The sequence below is a fragment of the Ixodes scapularis genome, unplaced genomic scaffold (genome assembly GCF_016920785.2).
Source record: "Ixodes scapularis isolate PalLabHiFi unplaced genomic scaffold, ASM1692078v2 PGA_scaffold4__175_contigs__length_147842914, whole genome shotgun sequence".
NCBI lineage: Eukaryota > Metazoa > Arthropoda > Arachnida > Ixodida > Ixodidae > Ixodes > Ixodes scapularis.
The window spans coordinates 46050837-46077187 of NW_024609879.1; the positions used below are offsets into that span (position 1 = coordinate 46050837).

At 46.2% G+C, this 26351-nt stretch overlaps 1 protein-coding gene across 2 annotated transcripts in view; it reads right to left on the reverse strand.

Moving 5' to 3' along the window:
- LOC120836175 (synaptotagmin-1) overlaps positions 1-8407 on the reverse strand; it is a 223001-nt gene extending 214594 nt beyond the window's left edge. Inside the window, exon 1 of one of the 2 annotated variants that reach the window (XM_042293183.1) lies at positions 8093-8407. The gene's annotated coding sequence lies outside the window, so the exon portion shown is untranslated. The remainder of the gene's footprint in view (positions 1-8092) is intronic. The other variant, XM_040211252.3, reaches the window with a different exon arrangement.
- Between the last annotated feature and the right edge of the window lie 17944 nt (positions 8408-26351).

Below are 26351 nucleotides of genomic sequence, written 5' to 3' on the forward strand. Positions count from 1 at the left end.
ATCAAGTTCTACCATAGCCTATGCTACGATTCGATAGAAGCGATAACGTATCATAAAAAATGCATCGTCATGGCGGTCGTCGTTTTTGCTCTCTCCAGGCTAAACCAATCAAACACAGCGAATACGCTGATTCTGCACTTTTTTCGCTGGCTGCTCGGTATAGCCGGCGACTGCAAACACGCAAAAAAAAATGATGCGCCATTCCACTCTGTGAAGGTGGATGCCCTCCGAAGCTGTTTAGCACACGACACAGACCTGACCCAGAACTTTGAACAGAGGCACGAACACGTTTATTGTCTTGATTGCAATAATAGGCGGTCATCGTGACGAGCGGTACGCACACACATGTCGAGGACCATCACCTCCCGGAGTAGCGACGGGACCGGAACCCAACGGAAAAAAAAAGTGAACTGTACTCCGTGTCATTAGTTGCCTGCAGTACAGGCGAAGGCAACGCCAGGCGAGGGCAGAAATTGCAGGCATTGGGAAGGAGGCGATAACCTTCCTAGTGCCCTCTCTTTCTCCCCTCTCCCTCCATTATCCTCCTCTCCCGTCCCGCCTTCCTTGCGCTCACCCAACACCTCCTATAAGACAAGGCCATAGCGCTCTGAGAGGTTACGTCACAATGACGGAGGAAGGAAGTCCATGGCGCAACTACGTGAGAATACGCTATCGACGTGAAAAGAATGTTCCTTGACAAGCGGCGCGGTGGTGTTCGTTCATGCGTGTTTATCCGACATTAATATACGTTTTAAAGGCGCAGTCTTGTAAAATTTATTATATATATAATATAAACGTAATATACAACGCGCTACCAAGGTTGAGAGTACCAAATTTATATTTATGAGTATTCCCGTAACCGCGGGACTACGTGCAGTTCCGCAGCACCCCACACTTTTCGAAAGGACCGGCTGCGATGCTGCCGATGCCACATGGCTCCGATTCTGGTAAATTTACGTTGTGTGTGAGCTGCTGACTGTCTGAAAAGGAACCCTGAGACATCTCAGAAGGGAAGGAAACCGAAAAGAAATCCAGTCATCGTCGCAGGGAGCGCACACCAGCAAGAGATGGGTCGACAACGTTAAGCCTTTCGTCGCCGCTGCTCTCGTGTGTGGTACTTTTGAGACTTGTTTCCCGTCGTATTTCGGTCATCATCGTAGTCTCGGGTAGTTTTTTTTTGTGTTCGCTTGATACTACGGCATTTACGTGGATTCGTGAAACAAGTCCTGCTACGGTTTGAGTGACATCTGTGACAACGAAGACTCTGTGCCAACGAAGACTCTCGTCGATTAATCGATAGACCTTTCTCGACAGGAAGAGGCTTCTTGGAGTTCGTGTTCAAATGTGTTCGTCACGGATATTGTGGGACGTATGGATACGATAGACAGGTGAGAAACAACTTATTTACGGGCTTTCTTGGTCATGTAGGACGCAAGTAAAATGCTGCAATCGTTTTTTTTATTCGCATGATAGATTGCAATTTTGTTCTTTGTCGTTATTCGTATGCAGTTGCGTCGACATTTGTAAATATGCGCGATAATCTAGTTTTCACTGGAAGGTGAAAAACAAGTTTGTGTGATTATTGAAAGTGCGTTGTTTGTGGTTCTGTGTTTATTTACACTAAGGTTATTGTATTGCCTTTACCGCATTTATACTAGAATCTTAATTATTAAGGTAATAGTATTATTATATACAAAATAAGTTATGTTTTGTTCTAAGGCAGCTCGAGCCCATAGGGAGAGGTAAATTAGTAGCCTAAGTAGTACGTTTAGTACCCCTGCCACACGGAAAAGTTAATATATTTTCATTCAGTCATATAGGATTTGATCAGCTCGCGGTCTTGAGTGATTATACGAGCGCCGCAAGCGGATTTGTCGACCCCATAATGTCATTCGATTGAAATTACATTAATTTTGCCATGCGGCCGGGGTATGATGCAAGAATTCAGTGACTGCACGCGATAACGTCGCTTACATGATCGTGAGAAACGCTTGTCTTGCCTTGTCCGCGTTGACTACGTCTACCTGATTTCTAACTGTTCTGTTTTACTGTTTCCAAATCACTTCGTGTCTCGCCATTTTGTCGAAGTATATCTGTATAAAATATGCATTCCTACAACAATAATTGCATGACTCAATGTTTTTGACTTAAAACCCTCGTGCCATTTTGTACCGATTGTTTAGCGGTGTAATATTTTGCTCGTGTAATAAAATGTTTTCTATACCCGTTGCTATGTGCAGCTTTCATTTTAGCTAATATGACACGCGTATGTGACTAAAAACGCGTTACGACGGTCGATCCACGCGAGTTGCCTTCGCTTCGACGCGTGCCCCCGATGGCCTTCCTTTGCGACGTCACGAGAAGAGCGCTACGGCCTTGTCTTCTGGGAGGTGTTGGCTCACCCATTCTCACTTCGCCTGGCGTTGCCTTCGCCTGCACTGCACACAACTAGCGACGCGGAGTATAGGCACGCAAGCGCTTGGAATGACGACAATGAGAGGGCGGTGCGCTTCCCTCCTCCTCCTCTCCTCCAGCCGCTGAATCTATTCATGGGTGACGTGACACAAAATCGTGACGTTATTTTCCCCTTTAACTGTAACGGAGAAACTGAAATTCTGTTGAGGTCACATAACGTGAATTTCACAGCTAAATTTAACGGGGAAACTAAATTGGTGTTGAGGTCCCGTGACGTCGATTTCCCCGCTAAATTTAGCGGAAAAATTTCCCCGCCCAATTTCTGGCTAGGGTCCCGTGGATTTTGTCGTGTGCGGTAACACAAATGACGCCACGGCTTCCTGACGTCATGTGACGTTAATTTTCCCGCTAAATTTAGCGGGAAAACTGCATTGGTATTGAGGTCAGGTGACCTCAATTTCCCCGCTAAATATAGCGGGGAAACTGCATTGGTGTTGAGGTCACGTGACTTCACATGTCTTCACGAAGCCGTGACGTCATTCCTAGTGCCGCGCACAAAAAATCCACGGGACCGTCCCTAGCAACTTCGCTGTAAAATCGAGCGCTGTGACGTTGCACTTTTTAATGATGCTGGAATCACTCCATCTTATCGTGGCGTCAGCTGCGCTCGGACTTGAGCTGTGCATAGATCTTTGCATCGCCTATGACTGCGGGCGAAAAACGCTGAGTCACTGAGCTGTGGAAGCTCGCGCAGGGTCCGATATACCGCACATCAGGGGCCCTAAACTCGTGAAACCCAAAGTTGTAGCCGAAAGTTCACGGAGCGCGCTGATTGGACGTCGGCGAAAAAAGCGCGAAGTCATCGTCGTGATACGCCAATCGGTGCGCTCCGTCAACTTCGACTCCAACTTTGTGTTTTACGAGTTTAGCGACCCAGATCAACAGCGCATGCTCAGAAGGCGCTTCACAGCCCAGCAGACAAAGATGGCTGCGCGGAGAAGGCGACTTTTTGCAATCAGTTGGCGGATTACGAGTAAAACACAGAAGGAATTACAAATGGGCCACCTAAAACGACACGATTGTGGTGCTAACGAGGAAGCTTATACTGTAGCGTCGACTGACATAAACGCACCTCGAATATGGCTAAATTATCATATTTTACTTCTCCGGCGGCAAAGTGTATACAGTAATCCTCTTCGCTCTTCTCGGATCATAGGGCTCTCTATTATGCAGCAGAGGCATTAGGCATGCAAAGCTCAATCTCCATTGGTAGTGTGAATTAGCCGTGCGGAGTTAAATTAAATAGGATCCATCCTAAACGCAAAATTTTAATAAACAAAAACGAATTGGACACGTTGCAAAATTATTTTTCTTTTCTCTTTGAACCTGGTAAGCTCCAATGTTTAGATATTAAAAATAGAAACGTGGTGCCAATTTTATGTTACTTCCATCGTCTCTTTATACAGCAATAAAACAGCGAAACAATTTGACTATGCGAGCGTTTGTTTTCTAACATTTTGAGCAATACAAGGAATAAAGTGGATTGGATTGTTGGAATAATCAAACTGGAATAATATTCCATTTGGAATAATAATCATATTTGAATAATAACCAAATTGGAATAACAATTTCAACACTCCAATTGAAATAAGCCACCAATCAAATGGATTTAAGAAAATTTTCATATTCGTGTACGTACTTTGTATTGGAGAGTCCTACCAACACATAAAAAATTTGGGCTCACAAAACGGAAACCTTAATTTTGTGTCAGGTAAATGTGGCTTTCCAAGAGCATCCTGGATTTGTCGATGGTTACAGCTACAATTTCACGAGGTATTTTAGCGAAAATGTAAATTCTACTCGCCATTATTGCAAACTATTTCTTCATCCGAAATGTCGCATGCCTACACCTGAAAAATCCCGAGTACAGAGTGTGACATTCTGGCGGCGAGGTTGGGGTTAGAGAATTCCTCAATGTACTATTCTCTTCCCCACCCTTTTCTATTCATGAGAAGTTCACACACTTAAAAAGCGGCTTCAGTGTGAATAGATGCTCTTAAGCCTAAATCTCAATATTTGGGAATGTTATAAAATGACTCTTAAAGTTTGTGGACCATGTGTCGAACTGAGCATTTAACGCTACAAAATCGTCTGACAGTATGAACACTTGAAAGCACTTAAGAGCACAATCACATAAAAGTTTAATATGGTTAGAAGTATGGTGTGATATAAGTAAAGGACATATTTATGGCGGCAAAGAGTGTCTGCTTTGAAGCTGCTTCCCCGAGTTAAACGTTTTCCCGTAATGAAACTAAATAATCGCGAGAATGTTCAAGGGAATCGTTTTGCTACTCCATTTCAGAACGACCTCAGTGGCACTCGAAATAATCTTCTAAAGGTCTTGGTTTTACGTGTTCCTGAGTTTTACGTGCATCTTCGCGTAAACATCTAGAGCGTTGGGTTCACCACTAAATACTTTGATTAGATGGGGCGTGGATTGCTCAACAGAATACATCCTGTGCGAGTTCTCCAATTATCGTGATGAACCACAGGATCTACGAGGCATTGAGCCAAATGGATGTATGTTCATTCACAGATCTGAAAGTGCTTGGCACCTGGAACACAATGGACGAACCTGGAAAATCATCAAAGGCTTTGATGCTCTTTCTTGCTAGTGCCGGTCTTCCAACGCTTCTTCTTTTTCTTTTTTTGTTCGAGTGCATGTGTGTGTGTGTTCGTGATGATTTTAGTAGTAGCATCACTTTCACTAGGCCTTGCTCTATCATCACAATCGTTTTACTGTACTGTCCCATTAGTATACTTTTCTCTTTTTCCTCTACAGCAATGCAGAGCAGCCAGCTGGGACAGACGTCAGCGTTAACTTCTCTGTCCTTCTGTCATCAACACCGATCAATCACGTTGCCCTCGAGTATGGGTAGTGTAATTTGGGATGCCAGATGAAACACAGTTTGAAATGACTGCAGAAATAGACCCTGCGCAAAAATAGTGCTGCCGTCATAATTAATCCGAGAGGGATGCAATAACGCAGGGAACCTAGTTTGCGTAATGATATTTTAGTTCCGTTACGCGACTGGTGTTAGCTATCACGGTGGGTGTTTGTTGGTGATGACTAGTTTCGAACTGTCTGTAGCAGATACAACGGATTCTAGTGTATCTCCTCGAAATGACATCATATAGACAGGGGCATAAAAATTTAAAAAAAAAGAAGAAAATGATGAAAGTTCTTTATTTTTTATTTTTGTTTGGTATCCAAGCCTTTCACGAACTTTAATATATGCAGGATATAAAAAGTGACGCCGAGGAAAATTAAAAACAAGAATAGCTTGCGCGTGTGTGCATTTTATACACTTCGTGCAATGCTAATTCTACAGTCAGCAGAATCGAGCCCCCTTCAATGTGCTGCACTGCAGCTTTTTCTGTAATTAAATTTTCCGTTTCAATGCCATAAAAAAAGACGTGATATAACCCTTCACTCCTTTACCTGAATATGAAAACAAACGTGAAAAATAAAGTATAGGTTATTTTTTTAAGAGGTCAATAATCGAGGAAATTTCAGAATCGAGACACGTACGAGGGCGGTCCGATAAGTACTTAGCCTCACCGCCCAATGGCGCCACTCTCGCAAGAAAATTGTACTATCGTGTAGTACATTCTCGTAGACAGCTACTATCGAAATTTCAACCAAATCGGACTCACAGTTTTGTTTTGACCGCATGTGGAAGCGGGCGTGTCTGTAAATTTTAGAAAAATGGAAAAAGAGCAATATCGGTTGGTGATTCGATTCTTGTTTTTGGAAGGGAAATCGTGCAGTAAAATCAAAGAGCGCTTGGACGCTGTGTAGAGTGTCTCTTCTCCTTCGATGGCGACCGTCAAAAATTGGTTTAACAAGTTTCAACATGGTCGCACGTCGGTTTTTGAAGAGTCACGCCCAGGTGCCCTGAAAACGGCTACCTTAGAGGATAACGTGACAAAAATCCACAATCTCCTATTGGCAGACCGCCGATTGAAGGTGCGTGAGATAGCTGAGACAGTAGACATCTCAAAAAACCGCGAGGGTCATATCCTGCATAAAAGTTTGGGCATGAGAAAGTTGTCGGCGAGATGGGTGCCGCGTTTGCTCACTCCGGACAACAAGCGCAACCGTGAGACCACTTCAGAGCAGTGTTTGACGCTGTTTAAGCGCAATCCGAAGACGTTTCGGCGTCGTTTCGTGACCGTCGACGAAACATGGATTCACTGGTGCACACCAGAGACCAAAAAACAGTCGCAAGAGTGGACTTCACCCGGCGAACGTGCTCCGAAGAAGGCGAAGACTGTCCTATCGACCGGAAAGGTGATGGCCACCGTTTTTGGGATTCACAAGGTGTCATCTACATCAACTACATTGAGAAGGGCAAAACGGTCACAGGGCTGTACTATGCCGAATATTGGGCCGATTCGACACCGAATTGGAGAAAAAACGGCCCCATTTGGCGAAGAAAAAAGTGCTCTTCCACCATGACAACGCACCGGCTCACACCTCCGCCCTCGCCACGGCCGAATTGGTCGAATTGAGCTACGAACTGCTGCCCCATCCACCGTATTCTCCAGATTTGGCCCCGTGCGATTTCGTTTTGTTTCCAAACTTGAAAAAGTTACTCGTCGGGAAGAAATTTGAGTCGAATGAGGAGGTCATCGCCGCTACGGAAGAATAGTTTGCAGACCTCGAGAAAACCTATTTTTCAGATTGGTTAAAAAAGTTGGAGCATCGCTGGGTCAAGTGTATCGAACTAAAAGGAGACTATATTGAAAAATAAATCGCCGCTTTTCCAAAACTTTTTGTTTTTCTTTTGTAGGCTAAGTACTTATCGGACCACCCTCGTATCCATAATGTCTAGCGTAAGCGTAACAACGAAGCGCAGAGCAGCTCTGGTGACCTTTTTTTCCCACATTTTGAAGGCTTGAGCAGTGAAGCTCGCTTGCCGTGTAGGTGGCGGCCTGCTTTCATGAGCCACCCCGGGTGTTGTTCGAACCCTAACAAAATGTTCACGCTGCTCCGTGCCCCGACCCATGTGTAGCCTGCCCGCGATCCGTAGAGACGCCGCTTTTTGAATAAACACCACCAGCGCTATTATCTTTTGTCACTATACCAGCCTCTTATTATAAAAAAAAAAAAAAAAAATAAGGCGAGATGTTTTTCGCTTCTTTAAAGCGACTCCGGCGAATCTTATGGAACTTGGCACAAGCTAGACTCGGCTTAACCCGAAATAATTATTTACATTTGCTCGTTGCTATAAAAGTAATAGCATATTGCGAATATCCCTTCTCAATGATAGAAAAATAGTACTAATACCCCAGTACCAAGGGTTCATCGTGCCCATAATCGAATAAGAGCCTCCGATGTATGCCTCAAATCACCACGAAGTGACATCGATCCATTCGAGTCAATATCGGTTGGAAGCGTCAACGAACGAAACGGCGTTTAGTCTTAACGTTCAGTGTAGCCCAAAAAGTGCGGGGGCGAACCGCAGCCCACCCAACGTCCTTCCAGATGGACGTTGAGCGGCCGAAGCGCTGCGAAGCCCACACCGGCGAGGCAGGCACCGTTCCCAACCCTCGGCGCAGCCCAACCCACGACGTCCAAAAACGTTCGAAGCAAGCGAAGGGTTCGTCTCACCTCGGTTTCTTTCGGAGAGGTGGAGAGTCTTGTCGAAGTCCGCTCCGGAGGAACGGATGGTGAGGTTTTTCGTAAAGCGGAATCTACGACGGAGATTTTCTTTTCAGTCCTAGGCCAGGGGCAGAAAGAAATCCGTCCGGCGTTTTCAGTCGTGCTTTGCCATTGCTGCGGCCGTGCGGTGCCGTCACTCCCTCGCTTCCCTCTTTCCTTTCCCTAATGTTCCCTTATTTTTTTTATCTTTAGGTCGCCCCGAGCCGGCCCCGTTTTGCGGAAGTATGCACCTCCGACGGCGTCTTTCGCTGCGAGACGGCGGCCACGGTAATGCTTCGATTGCCTTCCGCCGACGCATCCAATGGCGCCACTGATCACCCGATTCTCTTTCGGCGGTGGCTTGATGCGTCACTTCGTCACGCGGCCGCTAGATGGCAACACCACCCGGTGCCTCTTTTGCTTTCAATTCCTCCGAAAATCAATAATGGCGAATTCGGGTGGTCAGTTGCCGGCGAGAACGAGCCGGCGGAACCGGCAACCAGAAACGCGCCGGCGGCACACCAGGTGACCCTCACCACCCGAACACTAAACGCCAGACGGTGGCAGTTCGCCTCTTGCCCGCGCCCGCGCGACACCGCTAGCGAGAGCCTGTCGCCGCCGTCACTCATGTCCCAACGACTTGGATTGACTTTCGTAGCGGCTGCTAAAGTTACTTCAGATCAGTTTCGTTCTTTCGTTCATTTTTTTTCTCACTGACCTTCTCTCTCATTTCGGAAGTGACGACACCGGATACAGTCTGGCGCCCACTCACCCGGCCGTTCGGAGCTCGGGCGCAAAAAGCGCCGGAAAGTTGCCGGTGCTTGCCGGAGAACCACCACCCGAACGGTGCGCGCTGGCCGGAAACTGACCACGCGAACGCTATTACCGGTTTTCCGGCAAAATAAGTTACCGACGATTGACCACGCGAATTCGCCATAGGAGTGTCGAAACTGTAGAGGGCTAATTACGGTAATAAAAAGTCCATGTATGGGAAGAATTGCCTCTGTGGTGCGGTGGTAGCGAAACAAAATGGCACGATCTCGTTTCTCTAAGTGAAAAAGGCTTGATCACCCCATGAGTTTTGATAAAGTTGTTGACAAATCAGACGAGCATTGTGGGAAAGCTTTGCTTTTACAGGCGTTCGCGCATGAAAAGCGGTTTCGGAAGCCATGCGGCTCTTGCATTTCCTCAGGCAAGGCCGTAAAATATTCAACGGATCATGAGCGTGCGCCTAATGGACCCTTTTCTGAAGTCTCCTCTATAACCTGCCCTCAGCCATACCCTATGCTCTAATGTCTAATGAAAGCATTACATAGTTTCGTACACGAAGAAAACATCAACAGTAGTCTATCAGGGTGCGAAAAAACATTTCCTAGAAATTCGCCCAAACACAACTAACAAAGCAAACGTTCGAAAAAAAAAGAAAAAAAGATCAACGCGTTTTTTTGGCTGCAGTAAATAAACTACGCAACAGAGAAAGCTGAAACTCCATGAGGGTGTGACCGTAGCTGCTGCGACAAAATGTGAAGGTTTGAAAGCATGATCTTGCCCGGATCACAATATAATTGAGAAGGGAGAAATGTTTTCTATGGCCCGACGTTCAACTAAGCATATCATATCGTCAAAACAAGAAATTACACAATGGGGGCGTTTAAAAACTATTTCAATGAAACAAAAAAATCATGTCGGCAAGAGGGAAAGAAATATTCTTTTTCTCGCCGTCAAGCTTTTTTTGCAGGTATAAATGCCCCTGCGTCCACAAAATATGGTCAATATTAGGCTTAATTTGACACCGGCTCACAAAGAAGGTCGTCTTTCTCAATTATTGTTTTGATTCAAGTAGCTCCACGTCCTCATACTGTTATGATACATCCCAACTGCTGTAGTTCCATTCTCACAAAGTTTGTGCTCTTTGCGTTACGTAGTTTATTAACGCAGGCCGAAAAACATGGTTCTCTTTTCTTACGAACGCTCGATACTTAAACCTTTATATTTCCTCAAGAAAGTTACGAACTTCTGGACGAATTTGAACTATAATGTAGTTTGTAGAGCCTTGGCGTTCCTGAAAAAAAAATTCCTTCTTCGAATGTCAAAAACAATGTAGTTGCAGAAGATTTGGCAACCATAATGTTTTCTCATTTGAAAAAAAAAAAAAAAAAAAAAAAATCCCGAAACGTCTGTGTCTGTTAGAGTCTCTGTTGCCATTCGAGTTTCCCTTCGCCTGTGAGTACAGTGAATGTTTCCGTTAGCGCGAACTTGACAAAGCCCTTATTGAGCGTTTACTTTTTATAATTTAGCGTCTCGCACCAAATTGCCACCCTAAGCCTAATTCAGTATATTTTATTGCACGATTATTCGCCATAGCTGCCTTTTCGTCTCGGAGTCGCCTCGATGACTTTTTTACTGGTTTTTATTTTGCACCGAACCTGAGTGCACTGAACGTAGTAACGTATTGAAACTTTTCTTTTCTCGAATTTTGCTTTATTTCAAAAGTTAAAGACACATTAACTTACAAAAACAAGCAAAAAATAACCCCCTTCATGACGTCCTTGGTTGCTTGAGTGGCCGTGAACTAGAGGAGGGGTAGTGAACTCAGCGAGCGCTCACGCCTGCCACACTCCGTGTCGACGGCTCGAGAGGGCGCCAATGAAGCATGTTCTGGCTAGGCTCTATGAAACGGGCAGCCAGGGCGGGTCCCATTACATTTGCTGCGTGATTAAACCCTAATTCGGCATGACACTTCATTGCCTACAAACAACAGCAAACACGGGGTAAAGATCAGTTCAGAACGGTAGCCACTTCGCGCTGCCTAACTGCGAAAGGGCCAAACTGCAAGCGAAAGGTGCTCGCCGAAGGTCTTCGGAACGCTCGAAACCGGTCGGATTCTCGACTGCAGCGCCACCGCGAACATCCGGGACTTTTTTACGCTCGCCATTCTTCGGTGCCTGATCCCACTACACTTTTTTAGTATGCGCCGCCTTTTCGCCGCTTGGTGGCGGGTACGTCGACGGGTCATTTCCTGTTTCCGTACTTTATAAACTGCATATGTTTCTTTCCTGAACTAAAATGCAGAACAAAAACAAATTTTGTAAATAATGGAAACGGCTCGCGCCACTTATGTTTTGTATTTCCACTCAAAAGAAGCTTTTAGCGTCTCTGAGTAGTAGTAAGTCCGGGACGAAAGACGTCACATTTCGCGCATTTTCGGCAACGCGGGTCGCCCCCGTAGGTGTAGGAGGTTTCCGCGTCGTCCGGTTAAAATGTGACGTACTGATATTTAGTTACTATCTCCGTGCCCGCTGGCTTGCCCGAAACCCAAGAGACGTGGAAACCGCAAAAACGGTAGAAGGCTTAAATATGACTGCACGGCCGCTTTAACATCCCACATTCTGTCTGAAGTGCCCGCGCTATGACGGAGGCTGATTGAGAAGAACGTACCGCGTAACCGAGCTTCCGGTTTCGCGTGAAAGATGCACCGGAACTATATTTTCGTTACCGCGTAGGTGAGGGTAACGTCTGATTTGGCTGTCGTAGAGAGAGGTACAGTTACGGTCACTGACAAAGTGAGAACGAGAGGGCGCGTGTTTCGAACGCTCGGCTCCCAGCACCCGCTTCATGCTTTCCGTCGTGCTATGGCTGCACTCGCGCGCATTTGAGGTGCACTTGCATAGCCTCCTATATGCTGGAAAAGTCTCACAAATCGCCACGAGAAGCGGCCACCAAAATGGAAAAGGTGGAGCGGCAGACGACGATTGAGAGGAGAGCCCCGTGACTTGCGCCCCACTGTGGCGAGACGCCGAAACACACTTCCCCCGAGCAAACAAGTGTATTTCAAGTCCTCGCCGCTGCAAAAGCTGTGCGCTGACGCCCAGGTTCTTCGAGAAATGGATCTTTGGTACTCTGTGCTACCAGATCCTCGAGCTCCAAATCTGCGACCGGGCACTCTATATGGCTTCATCGTCGAACTGCCAGGCTTTGTGAGTATAGAAGAGGCTATGTCACGAGATGCCAAAGCGTTGTCTGAGATATAGATTATTCTATTTATACCTTTCAGGGCTGCTCCATTTTGTTAGACCACAGCACCCTCTCCACACATTTGGGAAGTTCATCAGGTTCGACTGGGTAAAACAAGAGCGAGGGCACGCGCCCGACTCTGCTACCAAACGAAAAACCGGGAGGTTGGCGTTCTTCAACTTTGGGCTGAACCGGTGGGCTGTACCGAACATCGAACTCTCGCTCGTGGCTGCCGTTATGAAGTGGTTCCCGTTCTTAGAATACTTACGGCTACTCCAAAATCAGTATTTTAGCGGTTTGTTGTTTTATTTCAGTAAATGATCAACTAGCGTATCATTGTTTCGTCACTTCAATAGCAGTGGAATCAGCCGGCAGCTCAATCACTGCGTCTATTGCGCCAGGAGAGCACGTTTTTATTTATTATTCTGGACTTTCACTCATTGTCGCTAAACGCCTGCACCAGTATGAACTTGGTATTGTAAAATAGCTACGGCAATTGTATTTACTTTTCGCCGGAGTGACCGGCCAATCTGACACAGTTTTTACAGCGGAGCTGTTAAAGACTAGTTTCCCCAGGGTCGTGTCCCCCGCAAATAAATGAAGACACCGAACTCTGGACACCTACCGCCACCTATGAGCGACTGGGGCAAACCACGGATCAGGTTGCCGCCGTCGCTCATATATCGGCAGCCTTTCCACTTTGGCTTGCCGACTTGCGGCCGGCCATTACTTTCTATTGTACGGCTCCGCTGGTCTTCCTTCTTCACCAGAGTGGAAAGGCTGAAAGTTTTTCCTTTTCTTTTTATTCGCTCGCAGGTAAGATTGCAATTAGACTCGGTTAGTCTTTTTATCGAGCACAGCATTACACGATAACTTGCATACCGAAACCCACGCATCTGCACTTGAACGCCAGCCGGATGTTAGGGACAGCCCACTCGACGGAGCAGACGACGTGCGAGGTGAAAGGGAGAGGGCATTTTTTCTCTTTTCTCACTTCCTAGTAGAACGGTCTATACACAAACTCATCTCTTTTACGTCATGGCGCGGTGGTGACGCGTCGATCGCACTTCCCGTCTCAGGCTGTGGGCGGAACTCAGCATTCAGGACGTGCATTTTTGCGTCGTTTTGAAAGAGACCAGACAAAAATTTGCCTTTTCGTCTAAACGCCGCGACTGGGGCTGTACCAAAAGAGTCGAGAAATATTTGAAGGTCAGTTTTTATGTGCTCGGTTCGTCCGAGAACGTGGATATGTGCCGTGAAAATGGAAAACCAGACGCCGTCGGACCACGATTGCTTGGGCGAGAAGCACTCTGGGATGAATTCATGGATACATGTGGTCATCGGATTTATTTGCTGTATTCTAACATGAACGCTGGAAAACCATCGTGCAGTGCGGACCACCGGCGGACTAGGCTCAGTGAGTCTTCAAGTTCCAACGTCGACCTGATCGTTCGAACTGTCGTCTGCTCTTTCACACGTTTCTGCTTGTCGTCTGCTCTTTCAGACGCACCGGCCCGTAGACCAAACGTTGGTCGGGTAATTGCGATAAGAAGTGCAGGCTTTAAAAGTCTTTTAAGTTTGAAGGTTGTTTGGGGTAAGCAGTCTCGGTGTAAACAGTAGAGAAGAAGATGTTGATAATTGTATAATTGTTATGAGTGGCCATCACCGACTTGTAATGCCTGATTCACTTGGTTCGATTCTGCTCGCGATTTTCAGTTTCGACGTCGACCATCTCAGCTATGGTTCACGCTTTTGCAGCCCGAGCGACGTCACGACTGAAAATTGCGAGCGGAATCTCATCGTGCGAATCAGGCTTTAGCGTCCATTCTGCGGCGTCTATGCGCAATGAATCGCTGTATGTCATATTATTCACGCGAAGTATTGCGGTGTAGCGAGTCTCGGTACTTCCGCTGAGGCCGCTCAAGTAGTCAGGAATACGTAGAACCAACAATTCCAAGGCAAAAAAAGAGCACGGGGACTCCCACCGATGCCGACAACGTCGCATTTCAATGGTTTGTTTATGGGTGACGGCGACCTTTTTGCCCTCACCCCATCGCGCATGCGCGGCGCCGGTGACGTCTGCTCGGGGCACTCCGGTTTGTTTGTAAACATGAGTTGGCCTACAGGAAGCCTGAGCTTGGGGCAGGGCAACTGAAGCTCCTCCCTGGTGTTCTAACACCGTGTCAGTGACTACAACGGATGATTTGTTTGCTATCTCGAGCAAAATAAGGTGGTTTGTTCCAGGTCACACCTCCCAAATAACAACCCGCCGCCCAAGCACCACATATTCAGCCGATCATTGGCCAATGCTTGGAAATGGTCATTTGGCCAGTGACCAGACAATAGCCAGTCAATGGCTAATGAACGGCCTTTCCCTGACCATTGGCGAATGGCCACTGGCCATCAGCCATCATCCTAGCATTGGCCGATGAATGGCCACTCTTTGGCCATCAGCCAAAAGACCATCGCCAACCAATGGCCAACGCTTCCCCGAAATCCGAGCCGCTTGTGTGAGTTTTATGTGTCACATACCGGCGGATTGGCAGATAATGGAGTGCTAAGACAGTGACGACACGAGTTTAAGCGGAACGTTGACGCAGCGCTCGCTCAAATCTGTGCACCCAGGTCGGCCTCCGACAGGGGACCTAAAAAACCAAGCACCGCGGCGTCGCTGTCTAAAAAAAACTGTACAAAAAAAAAAAAAAAAACTTCTTTGGTGTTAACGTCCAAAAGTGTAATTTTTTGCTACGAACTGAGTGCCCTGGGAATGTGAAACAAAAGGCACGCTGAAATTGTGATTATCTGCCATTTTACCAGGAAAGCAACCGGTGAATAAAGACACTTTTTAGCGTTTCAGGATGACCTCAAAAGATAAAGACACTTATCGCACCACTGCCTTGTCGATGAAATATTTTATGCCCCACTTTGAACTTGCGAACTTATAAATTCATTTTTTGCCGACAAGGGTGGCAGAAAAAAACGTCGTGTTAGTATTTCCAATCAGCAGCTGTCGAAGGACTTGTTCTCACCTAGAGCTAAAAAGGGAGTCGGTAATCTCACATTATATTCCTAACGAGCGTGTTGGTACGATGTACTAGATAACAGAAAGTATAGAAGAGAGAGAGGACGAAACACAGACGAGTACATTCTTTCAACTCTCAACAAAGTTTATTCCATGGGGTGCGAACGTATGTTCCCCTGCGCAGACTTAGGGAAAGGGGGAAAGGGCAGAGGCAGAGGGGAAAGTAAGAGGAAGGAAGGGAGGGTGGGAGAGGCGGCTGGGTGCGTGGACTCGTTGGGGTCGGGCCGATCACCGAGGTCGTCTAATCACCCCGGACAGCTCTTGGCTCAGATAATCTATCTCTCTATCGGAGAGGGCTAGCGAGGGGGAAGAGGCATTGACGACGGAGTTTTTTATCGCAAAAGATTCAATAACTTCCCTGCCGAATCTCTGAGGATGGCGACCTAGCACGCGCGTTTTTTTTAACCTTGGCTTATATCCTCTGCATGTGCGACGATGTGCTGCAATCGGGTGCACCGTTTCCTCGCTGGGATCGGCGACCTCTCGGAAGTGCTCCCTCAGGCGGTCATTTAGGCACCGGCCCGTTTGCCCGATATATTCTCCCCCGCAAGAGAAAGGAATGGAATAGATTCTCTCTCTCCGGCAAGGGACGAACTGCTTTTCATGTTTCTTGGGACAGGGATTTGGAGGGGAAGGATTATTGACCTGTCGGCACATCTGCTTCAGTTTGAATTTGCACTTGAAGACGACTCCTACGTCGAAACGTGAGGCGAGCGCCTTGAGGCGATGTGAAGTGTTGTGCGTGTACGGAATGACGGCGAATTGTTTTTGGCGGGGTCGGGGTGTAGAGGGAGGTGTGTTGGAGGAGGTAATAAGCCTCTTTAGAGTATTTGTCAAGGTTCAAAAAAACGCGCGTGCTAGGTCGCCATCCTCAGAGATTCGGCAGGGAAGTTATCGAATCTTTTGCGATAAAAAACTCCGTCGTCAATGCCTCTTCCCCCTCGCTAGCCCTCTCCGATAGAGAGATAGATTATCTGAGCCAAGAGCTGTCCGGGGTGATTAGACGACCTCGGTGATCGGCCCGACCCCAACGAGTCCACGCACCCAGCCGCCTCTCCCCCCCTCCCTTCCTTCCTCTTACTTTCCCCTCTGCCTCTGCCCTTTCCCCCTTTCCCTAAGTCTGCGCAGGGGAACATACGTTCGCACCCCATGGAATAAACTTTGTTGAGAGTTGAAAGAATGTACTCGTCTGTGTTTCGTCCTCTCTCTCTTCTATACTTTCTGTTATCTGGTAATCTCACCTTCGCTAAGAAGCGACGTATGTCCTTTGTTGATTCGACAGGTCAACTGACATTTTTGTTTCAGCGATAATAACAAAAAATAAATGAATAAAAAGTAAACATTAATAGCAGCAACTGGTCATTGCACATTTTTGCCTCTTCAATTAAAAATGCCGTGGGGACGTGGTTTATGATACTTTATTGTCATGGGAGTCCTCACCATCTGTGCAAAACCTCTGTGACAACCACTATACTCGGCGCCAAATATCTTGTGCTACGTTATGAAGTCTAGGGTAGCTTCCACCGTGCCCCGATGTATAATTAGCACGAGAGCGCTCGCCATGCAATGAGACACAAGACGAAGCCACGTGCTCTTGAAGCAGTGCGAATCTGCAGCACTGTAGAGGCTACGCGAGCCTTGACAATGCAGCACAAAATAGTTCATGCCAAGTATAAATGCGAATCACCTCTGTTCGTTTTTCTTTTTTTTTTATGTGGTTGATTTATTTTATAGCCGTTGTCTCGGGACATGTGATTGCCTTTCTAGACACTAGGAGGCTCTTCTCACCAGTGCAGGCTTTTTTCAACCTTGCCATTGCCGATTCAACTGGCTGAGCAAGACGGCGAGGCGCATGAAAGTATATAGATACTGCTCTAAATAGGCGTGTTACAAATGCGTTTATAGACTAGGAATTCGTTACATTGGGAGGCTATTTTAGTACTCACTCCGTCAGAGACGTCTGATAATCAGCCGTGGCATATGATTTATAATTAAATTTGTGTTCCATTCCACGAAGGACTGAGGTGCCTTTAATACACCCTGCGAACATATTCGTATTATTTTTTTTACCTTCAAGATTTTACACAGCATGAGCGCGAATCATTCCAAGCGGGCCCTGTAGCAGTACTGCGTCAGGTATCAGTTTTAGGTTCATTGTGGCCTGTGTTTGGATGTATTACACTATATAAATTGTGATAAGTGTACCGCAGTCTATACTGAAAAGGTGTATCTAGGAACTGACAAAAAATGAATGAAACAACAAAACATTGTTAACTGTAATTATACTTAAAATGCAAGCTGTGTGGCGATTATTCATGATGACGAAAAACGAAAAACTGAGGAGTACGCAGAAAATAGAAGAAACACACAAAGCGTCTCAAATACAGCTGAAAAGTTTTATTTATTTCTGTTTCGCTACATATATCTGTAACCAAACACACCTACAATACAGTCCTAGACGAGTCCGCACCGACGATAACCCCCCCCCCCCCCCCCCTTTCCCGAAACGCACATACTTCTTTTCCGCGAACGAACCAAGCTTTCACTATTTTGAGACAACGCTTCCTAGAGGCCACGCAGCCATCGATTACTCTGTTTTCTTGCAAAAACCATTCCACTCAAAAATATACAAGCAGCTTCTAGGCGCCGCAAAATCCCCCAAATTACACATCAAGTATCAACAAATCGATGACACTCCCTTTCGACCATGCAGCGACAGCAGTCGCCTTTCGACGACCCAGAAAACCTTAAAGTCTAGGCGGGAGAACCATCCGGATGTATCGTGACTTTGTTGTAAACAGTCAGAGATGCCTGAAATAAAAAAAAAAGACGCTTTTTAGACATGACATTTGTCTTTTCCCTTTCGCTCTGCACCAATTATTCAGCGGATCTCCCGATTCAGCCACACAAAATCTTAAAGTTGTAAGAAGCACCACGGTTGGTCATCCATAGAGTGCCTTGAATCTCACTGCGTTTTTATACTCTCTAAAACCCGGTAATCTATGCGCTTCCCACTCAGACTGACCCACATGAATCCACAATCTAATGAAATGACATAGATCACACCTTGAAGACATTCCACTTCTCTATTATAAGGATTTTTATTGCTATTACCCAAGCTAAATGTAATTGGGTTAGTCTTTCATTCCTGAGTACCGCCTCATAGATACCTTCCCAATTCTTAGCAAGAGCTTACAAGTAACTAGAAATCGAATAGTAAAAAAGGATACAAATATTATTGTTTTTTTTTGTTCGTTTTAGTAGTGTCCATCTCACCAACCAAGAGCTCTAAAACCTTCCCGATTGCACCGGTTAAACGTTCTCTTCAGTTTCAGTAACTTGCTCCCAGCAAACTAGCAACCTCATTCTGCACAGCATTAACATAAGCATACCTGCATACGATTTTGTTTTCTCTTAGCTCTATCAACCAATATGAAGGCTAAATTTGTTTTAAAACTAGTAACTAATTAAGGAGAATATCAGATGCTTTTGAAAATCTTGGAAGATGGCTACAGTCTGATGGTTGATTTATATGTTTTCAAATAAGTAATAAAACTTTGGTAACTTAATGTCACATAAATAACCTTCTGGACATCGGAGCAGTTTTTTATTTAGATTAAAATATTAATATAATAACGTGATTGCCAACGTTGGGGGCAATAATAGTTTCGAGGAGTTTTGATGGTACTGTGATACATAAAAAACTTCTACCCCTATCTCAACAACTTTTTTGTTCGCCGAGGCAGCGCCGCCTCAAAAGAAGTCTCTACGTCTCGGCTCCAGTGCCATTATATCCTTAGGTGAGTCGTAACACCAAAGTACAGTCTTACCAAAGCGAGCATAAAAACAACTCGGACCGCTGAGTTTTGCGTAGAATCCCCAGGAATGTTGAAACAAAGCTCTTTACTGCAGTTTTCTACGCGACAACTATCGCCATCTGTATCCTAAATGAAGAATCAACTGCTCCCAACGTCTTAAAGGTTCGACAGGTGTCGCCACTAGTAGCCTGTGTCTCAGTTGAACGCTATAATTGTATGTGTTCAAAAAATTGTTCGGAATCCTTATATGGAAATTCCCTTCGAACATTTGTGTTCAAAATAAAATATATATAAAAAATATTAGGCGCGTGAAATAGGCACCTGAGAGGGCAAAGGAAGTATTTGGCGGATATTTCAAACAACACTAATTGGGTGTACGCGGAACACGCGACGCGGGCGGCTGCTGCGCTTGTCGCGCTGTCCTCGCGCTTTGTAAAGTATGGCACCGAAGTCAAATGGGCAGGGCACCAGGTATTGTTGTGTCACGGCCGCTTGATAAACTCATCAAGCGGTCATGGTTGCTTAGTCAAATGCCCCACATCGTATTAAACAGAAAGGGAAATGTGTCTTCCGAAAAGTGGCATTCGTTTCTAGGGAGGCGCTTCCGGAAATATCGCCAGAATCATGAATTATGGGTGTGCGGAGGACGGGGTGAACTATTGTTTCCCTGCCTTGTCGGATGAGCCAGTAGTGCAACTACGCTTACAGGTGACGTTAAAGGGGTCATGAAACGATATCGGGTTGGTATGTTCATGACTTTGCAGAGGCGGAATTGTGCTTGCCTAGCCTAAGTATACTCGCACAGACCACCGGTGATCCAGAAGCTTCTTTGTCGAGGTAAAATATCGAGTAGAAAAGGGGACTATTTCTTGTAGTCTTCCCTTTGCAAAGCTTGATGACGTAATTGCGGGATCGAAACCACCCGCCTGAGGACAGTCGAGCACGGCTCATGAATTAATTCCAAAAGTAAAAGCGCTAAAAAGAAAAAAGAAAAAATAAACGGACAAGCGAGAGAGACGAACAACACAACACATTTTTACCCTCGGAATTATGAATCACCAACTAGCCCAGGTGCATACCCTTCTAAAGTTCATGAATTGGACACGAGAACTAAGTGAGCACTCGAGTTCGGCTCGTAACAATCCGTGGACTCTCGAGTCGTGGCTCGTGTCATAGACTCTGTTATGATATAAAGCCTGTCAGATCCCAAAGAAACGCGGTAACGGAAAAAAGGGAGAGGAGAGACGGAGAAAGAGGGTACCCAAAGCGTCCTCTTGGTGGCGTCACCACCGCGCGAGCTCTGAAATCCTAAAACACTCCTGCTTTTTTTTTTTTTGCTTTGTCTTCTTTTTCGTTTTGAAAGGAGAGGTATGACTTTTGCTTACATTCTTCTCTTGCTCCGCGTAACGGCAGAAGCGATCGCCACCACCGCATTTAGGAGAGGAGAAAAAAGAAATACAAGTGCGTTTTGGGGAGAAGCCGCTAGATCCGCTGGTGCTGATGAGAGATTGCCCCCTGCGATATCATTGCGTTTCACCATTCTGCCGCTTCTCCTCTCTCTTTTCCGGCGACGTGTATGGTTCCGTCGGGAATGGGACGGGCCGAGAAGTTCACGTGGCGCCCACTTACGGCAAACGGGGGTGACGTCACGGCGAGGAGAGAGTTTTTCCCCGACTCGCTCCGCTCGCCCTGTGGAGGCTGTGACGAGGCTAGCTGTCGGCGCGCTCCTTTCTATTTAATGTTTTTTGGCGTGTTTTTCGTAGGAAGTGTAAATTTTTATATGTGCGCTTATTGAGGTATGGCCTGTAGCTACAGGCGAAACTTCAACCAACATTTTAAGCATGGTTTACAGGGCAGGCAACGCATGAATCGGAGCTGGTATATGAAAATAAAGAAATACGGCCACAATGGCAGGAGCATCACTATAGATTTACATCTCGCACAATAAATGCTGCTGATGGTCTGAATGAATTTGCACGTCATGTATACTAATAGATTTACATCTCGCACAATAAATGCTGCTGATGGTCTGAATGAATTTGCACGTTATGTATACTATTTTTTTTTGTATCTCTGTTTTTAAACAAGATCGCAGAAGCAGAAAAGCTGCATGCTGCTCGATCAACATGCTAAATGCAGTCTGGGCCATGGGGAGAGAATCACAGGTAAGACAGCCCAAGTGCAGGGGCAAAGTAAAAAAACAAGGAACATTTATTATATACATTGCTCGCATTTGGCCTTTGCTGGATTCGGATAGTATTTCAATGGACTACACGGGTGGTATCTGCCGATTTCTTTATATCAACCCTCAAGTAATGTATAACAAACGTAAGCGAAGGTGTTTAGCTTGTTATTAGTCCCTTAAGCCATAAAATTGAGATTTTACCTAAATCGAATTGTCCTGAAGCTAATATACCAGAAGCTTTTTTCACGCTGACTGTCGCCCTTCACAGGATCCACATTTTCTGCTACTAGTGCTACATCTACCACAGGAAAGACGTTCGAATGCTTGCTTTTAATCATGTTTTCCTCTGTTGTCAGAGAGTCCAGCTGTAGGGAGTTTGGAGGCTGAGGAAGCTTTTGGAGACCTGCAGCAGTGTCTCTTTTAGTTGTAAATGACAATTCAGACTGAACTGTGTATTTTCCGAATACACAGTTTAGTTTAGGCTGGGATAAAAATATCAGAAAAAAGTATAAACATTCCAATTTACGGCACTGCTGCTGTGCATATTTTGAGCAGTTCAATACATATCACACAGGCAACTGAAGGCAATTCGGCCGTCTTTGCTGCTACCATACAAAGTAATTTCCAATAATTGTGCATCTTCTAAAAAATATACCGGCATACGTGTATAAACCATATAATTAATTCACGAAGAAGATACAATTATGTAAAACAACCGTGTTGCACGAGGACTTCAAAGATAATCAGACATCGGGCCTTTATAAGACATCTGCGAACCAGCGCATACAGAGTGGCAGCGCAAAGTCAGGGTCGCAAACTAATTTGCCGACCACCCAAAGGCCCATTATATAAATGCTACTTCAAATGCCTCGAAAGCGGGATGTAATATCGTCCTGAATCATGAACATGCAAGGAACAGAATTCCAGCGTCTGAAACACTTGCGCCACCGCTTTACCGATCCATTGCAAAATTGCCTTGTGTCGTGTGGACGGCCGAGGAGGTTCATCGGCGGAATTGACTCCGCCGATAGCTTTCGGGATTTGTAACCTAATTTTAAAGGTAAAAGGGACGAGCAGGCTTATAAAATGTACGGAAGCACGTCAATAGCGGCCTAACTCAACGTCTTGTACACCGGGTAGACGAAGTCCAGCTCCTCGAAGAGCTTGCGGCACACAACGCCAAACCAGGAAACCGGTGCTGGGAAGCGAGCCGATGCGAGATCGCGGAGCGGAGTCATCCCCCTGACGTCACGGTACACCTCACCCAATCAGGGCGCGGCGACCGCAGCGACGCTTGTGTTCGCTCTCGGGGCTATATTATATAGTGCGCTTCGCATAGAGTGATGCCAACGGCCTGTTTTCCTTTCCCACACCCTCTTCCACCACCACTTTGTTCCTTTCATTGTTTCCCCGTCCGCCGGAAAGTGGCCTTTGTGTCCATCGGTCCTCGCATCCGAGGAAGAAAATGCTAATCCTCCCTCCGTGGGTTCCATAAACGCTGCTCCAAACTTGTGAGATAAGGTGCTTGTTTCCGGGAGGGTTATAAGCCCCACGAATTATCGCCGAGAACCAAAATGGCTGCTGGTTTGTCGGCGAGTGGTATTGCAAAGGGTGGCATCATCCCAGCAAAGCGCACATGAAGGCTCCCTAGTCCTGTATATAGCAGGCTACGCTCGTGTCCAACCACTGCGGCGATGAGAATAGCCGAGTTCTAACAATACCAGGAGCTCAGCACCCGTTCTCTACTTTGCCGACCCCGGCGCGTGGCTATGATTAAGGTTGGCGGCACAGGATAGGCACCAGGCTACGTGGCTGCTTGTTCTGGTGCCGAGTTGAAGGGATAAATAAAGCTTATATATCTCGAACTTTATCAGAAACTGCCATTACCTAGAAAAAAAATATAAGGCATATTTATTCAGTTATTCACGTTAGGGAGTGATTCTAAGTAGTATTTAGCAAAAGTAGAGAAATCGTTTCATGCTCCTTTAGAGGGGACTTTTCGTAGATCACACGCAACAGCCTGCAAGAGTTTTGCGTTGCTTAGGGAAACTCATATGCCGTCAATTTAACGGTGGATTTTATCTAATTCGCACCCACAGTTCGAGTTGATCTTCGAGAAGTCCCTAATGTAATAGCCACAGCCCTTGAAAAGAAACCCTCAATATGCAGTTGCCATTTTTTAAACAATTTTAAAATTGAGAACTAATCTCACTCAGCTTAATTATCTGTCAATGATGTTCTCCGAGATTTACAAGCGAAAGGGAGGAAGCGACCAAAAAAAGAGGTTAAATGAAATAGATAATTGTAACCCGTCTTGCGTACTGACTTGATCGCATAGCAAAAAAAAAAAAAAAAAGTTAAGCACTGGTGGTTGTACTTAATTTTTTTTCTATATTATTAAGATAATGGTGTAAGCCATCAAAGGAACTTTAAACATCACACTACGAAATTTTTGGATGGACCATTTAAAGCGTATTGGTTATGTTAGATGCATGAAAGGAAATCAACATAAAGAGTGCGAAGGCAGGCCACATCAGCAACTGAAAATGAACTAATTACAATTTTTTTTTTTTTTTTCACAGAAGTAGAAGTAATTTTTGGTAATTTCCTGGTGCGGAGATTCTAGTTATATCAAGTATAACTGTGCTGAAACAGCAAACAAAAACAAAAATCAAGCAAAAAAACCTTTTTGTAGTCATTCACAATTTGGAGACGAAGTAAAGTAAAAAGAAAAAAAAATACAATATTGGATCGTTTGTAAGTTGATCGTCGATCGCTCGTTTTTCTCAAAAGTATGGGTAAGCTCTACTGACGCACATACGCGAATTGCGATTCTACGGTTTCGGTGGCAGCGGTGCCTGTGCTCAAACACAACGGGATGTCGAGGTGTGAAGTAAAAGTATTATCTTTGTTTATTCAACTCGCTCGGAGTATCTGAGAAGAGATGAGCGGCGGTCGTGTTGATGGCCTGCTTTGATTTTTTGGGCCTGTTCACCTACTGTAGTGGTTACGCTGTGTATGTCTCGTATATCTCTTATTCGCATGAATCAAAACAGCCGAGGCATGCCTCCAGCACGCGTTAACTCTGGCTTAGGGAAAGCGCTTGCCTGAAATCAAGGAGTCTGTTCGACAACGCAGCTGTACGCGAAAAGACAATTTAAACAATGCAGCATCCTCATCTTCGTCCAAATAGCTCTGACTTCCAATAGTAAGCGAAACCATAAAGACAAGCATAATTTATATTGAGGCGGATATTCATATACTCCGTTTCACCTTCAGTCCGAGCGCAGTGGACGCCACGAGCCATCCCAGCCGATCCAGCGCCGGGAGAAAGTCGCGTGACCTGCCGGTTGGGCGAGGCGATACAGGGAGCTCAAGGTCGCATGACACTCCCTCAACGCCGCATTGGCTGGGGTGGCTTTTAGCGTCCGCTGTGCTCGGACGGAAGGTGAAACGGAGTAGTTGAGGCTCTCTTGCACTGGCGAAACGCACTTCGCAGTAGGCAAATGTCCCTCTCCCTGGATTACCGCCTCTACTCCGGAGACCTGCCACACAAGCAACCTTCCTTTGCTAAAATTCGCCGCCCTCAAAAAAGTAAAAGGAAAACGAAATGAATATTACCGTTTTTTAACACCCAGAAAGCCGCAATAATATCGCAACGCGCTGCTCGCCGTTGCATCTGAGAGTACGAGGCGTGAAGCGATCGCCTCATTAGCACTAATTTGCGTCACAGCGCGGCGCCGTTAGCATTGCTCCAGCGCGTTCCCTGGACCAACCGAGTGGTTCTACACAATGTGGCTCAGCTAACTTGTGGCTGGACTTGAAAAAGCTGGCGCGCTCTAGGGATATCAGTCCAACACAGTGCTCTTCGTAGTGCTATTGAGCGAGTCAAGACGTATTTCGCTATGTGCCAAATTGAGCAATTGAAGGAAATTAATTTCCGATATTTTTTTTTTAAATATTATTTCCCGGTCAAGCTCTTTAGTACGAAAAAAAAATTGTAAACCGTATTTACAATATCCTATTCTGCCGTTTTCATCCAGATAGCCTTTGTCTGTCCAGTTTTCTCGAGCTTTAAAGGATTGATTGATTGATTGAACATGTTTTATTAATAAAAAAGAAGTAAAGCGCGTACGACTCCCTCTAATGAATTGTCCACTGACATCGGAGAGAGAAGGGGGCGGGGGAATGGGGTGTGGATATTTAGGGGGGTACCAGGAATGTCTCTACCCAGATGGACTCCTGGATGTTTGCTGTCGCGACAAAGTCAAGAAGCGAGTCTAATATGGCTTTGCGGTGCTGGCGGTGCGCCCCTCGGGTGTATCCAGTCCCGAAGGCACCTCGGCCGCAGCCTAGGTTGCAGTTTTCGAATGGCTTCTTCCCGCGTCCTACTGAGCTCCACACAGTCCCATAAGAGATGGGCACTTGTGGCTTGTTGTCCAGTTGCCCATCGTCTGCAAGCTCCATCGTGGGCGTGTTCTCTTTCTATATCTGTCTTGCGCGCATCTCTCGAACTTAGCACAAACTGCTGGGGAGACGGCCGTTCCGGTTCGGAGTCTACGAAGACGCACTGTAGCCCACCGACCGTACCCGGTTGGCAGTGGGTCATCGTCTTCAGGTAGCTTATTGCGCAGGACCCTTCGCTGCTCGAGGCGGGCAAGGGTCGCCTCCTCGTCCCAGTCAGGCTCCTCTTCGTCATCAGAGTCCTCTGGAATAAGCATGGGCGGAGGGTTGTCGAGAATCGCACTTTGGCCTGTTGCGGTGGGGGGGGGGGGGGGGGGGGGGGGGGGGAGAAGGAATGAGCTCCCGCGCGGCTTCGTGTGCTCTCTCGTTTCCCTCGATCCCGGCATGGCCCGGGACCCAGGAGATGGTGATTTTAAGTCCTATGGATTTGAGGGTATTTGCTCTAGCTTTTATATTTTTACCGTTTTGCTGGGGGAGTCTCGCTTCCGGCAAGTGGCTAGGGCCTCTTTCGAATCCGTGTACACGCGTAGGTGCTTGGACCCCTCTGGAGTCAGGGACTAGTCCTTCACGGCGAATAATATGGCTCTTAGCTCTGCTTCTTTGGTCGAGTGTTTCTTGTGAAACGCAAAGTTTCCCTTAGATTCTGTATTAAGACAAAACCATGCA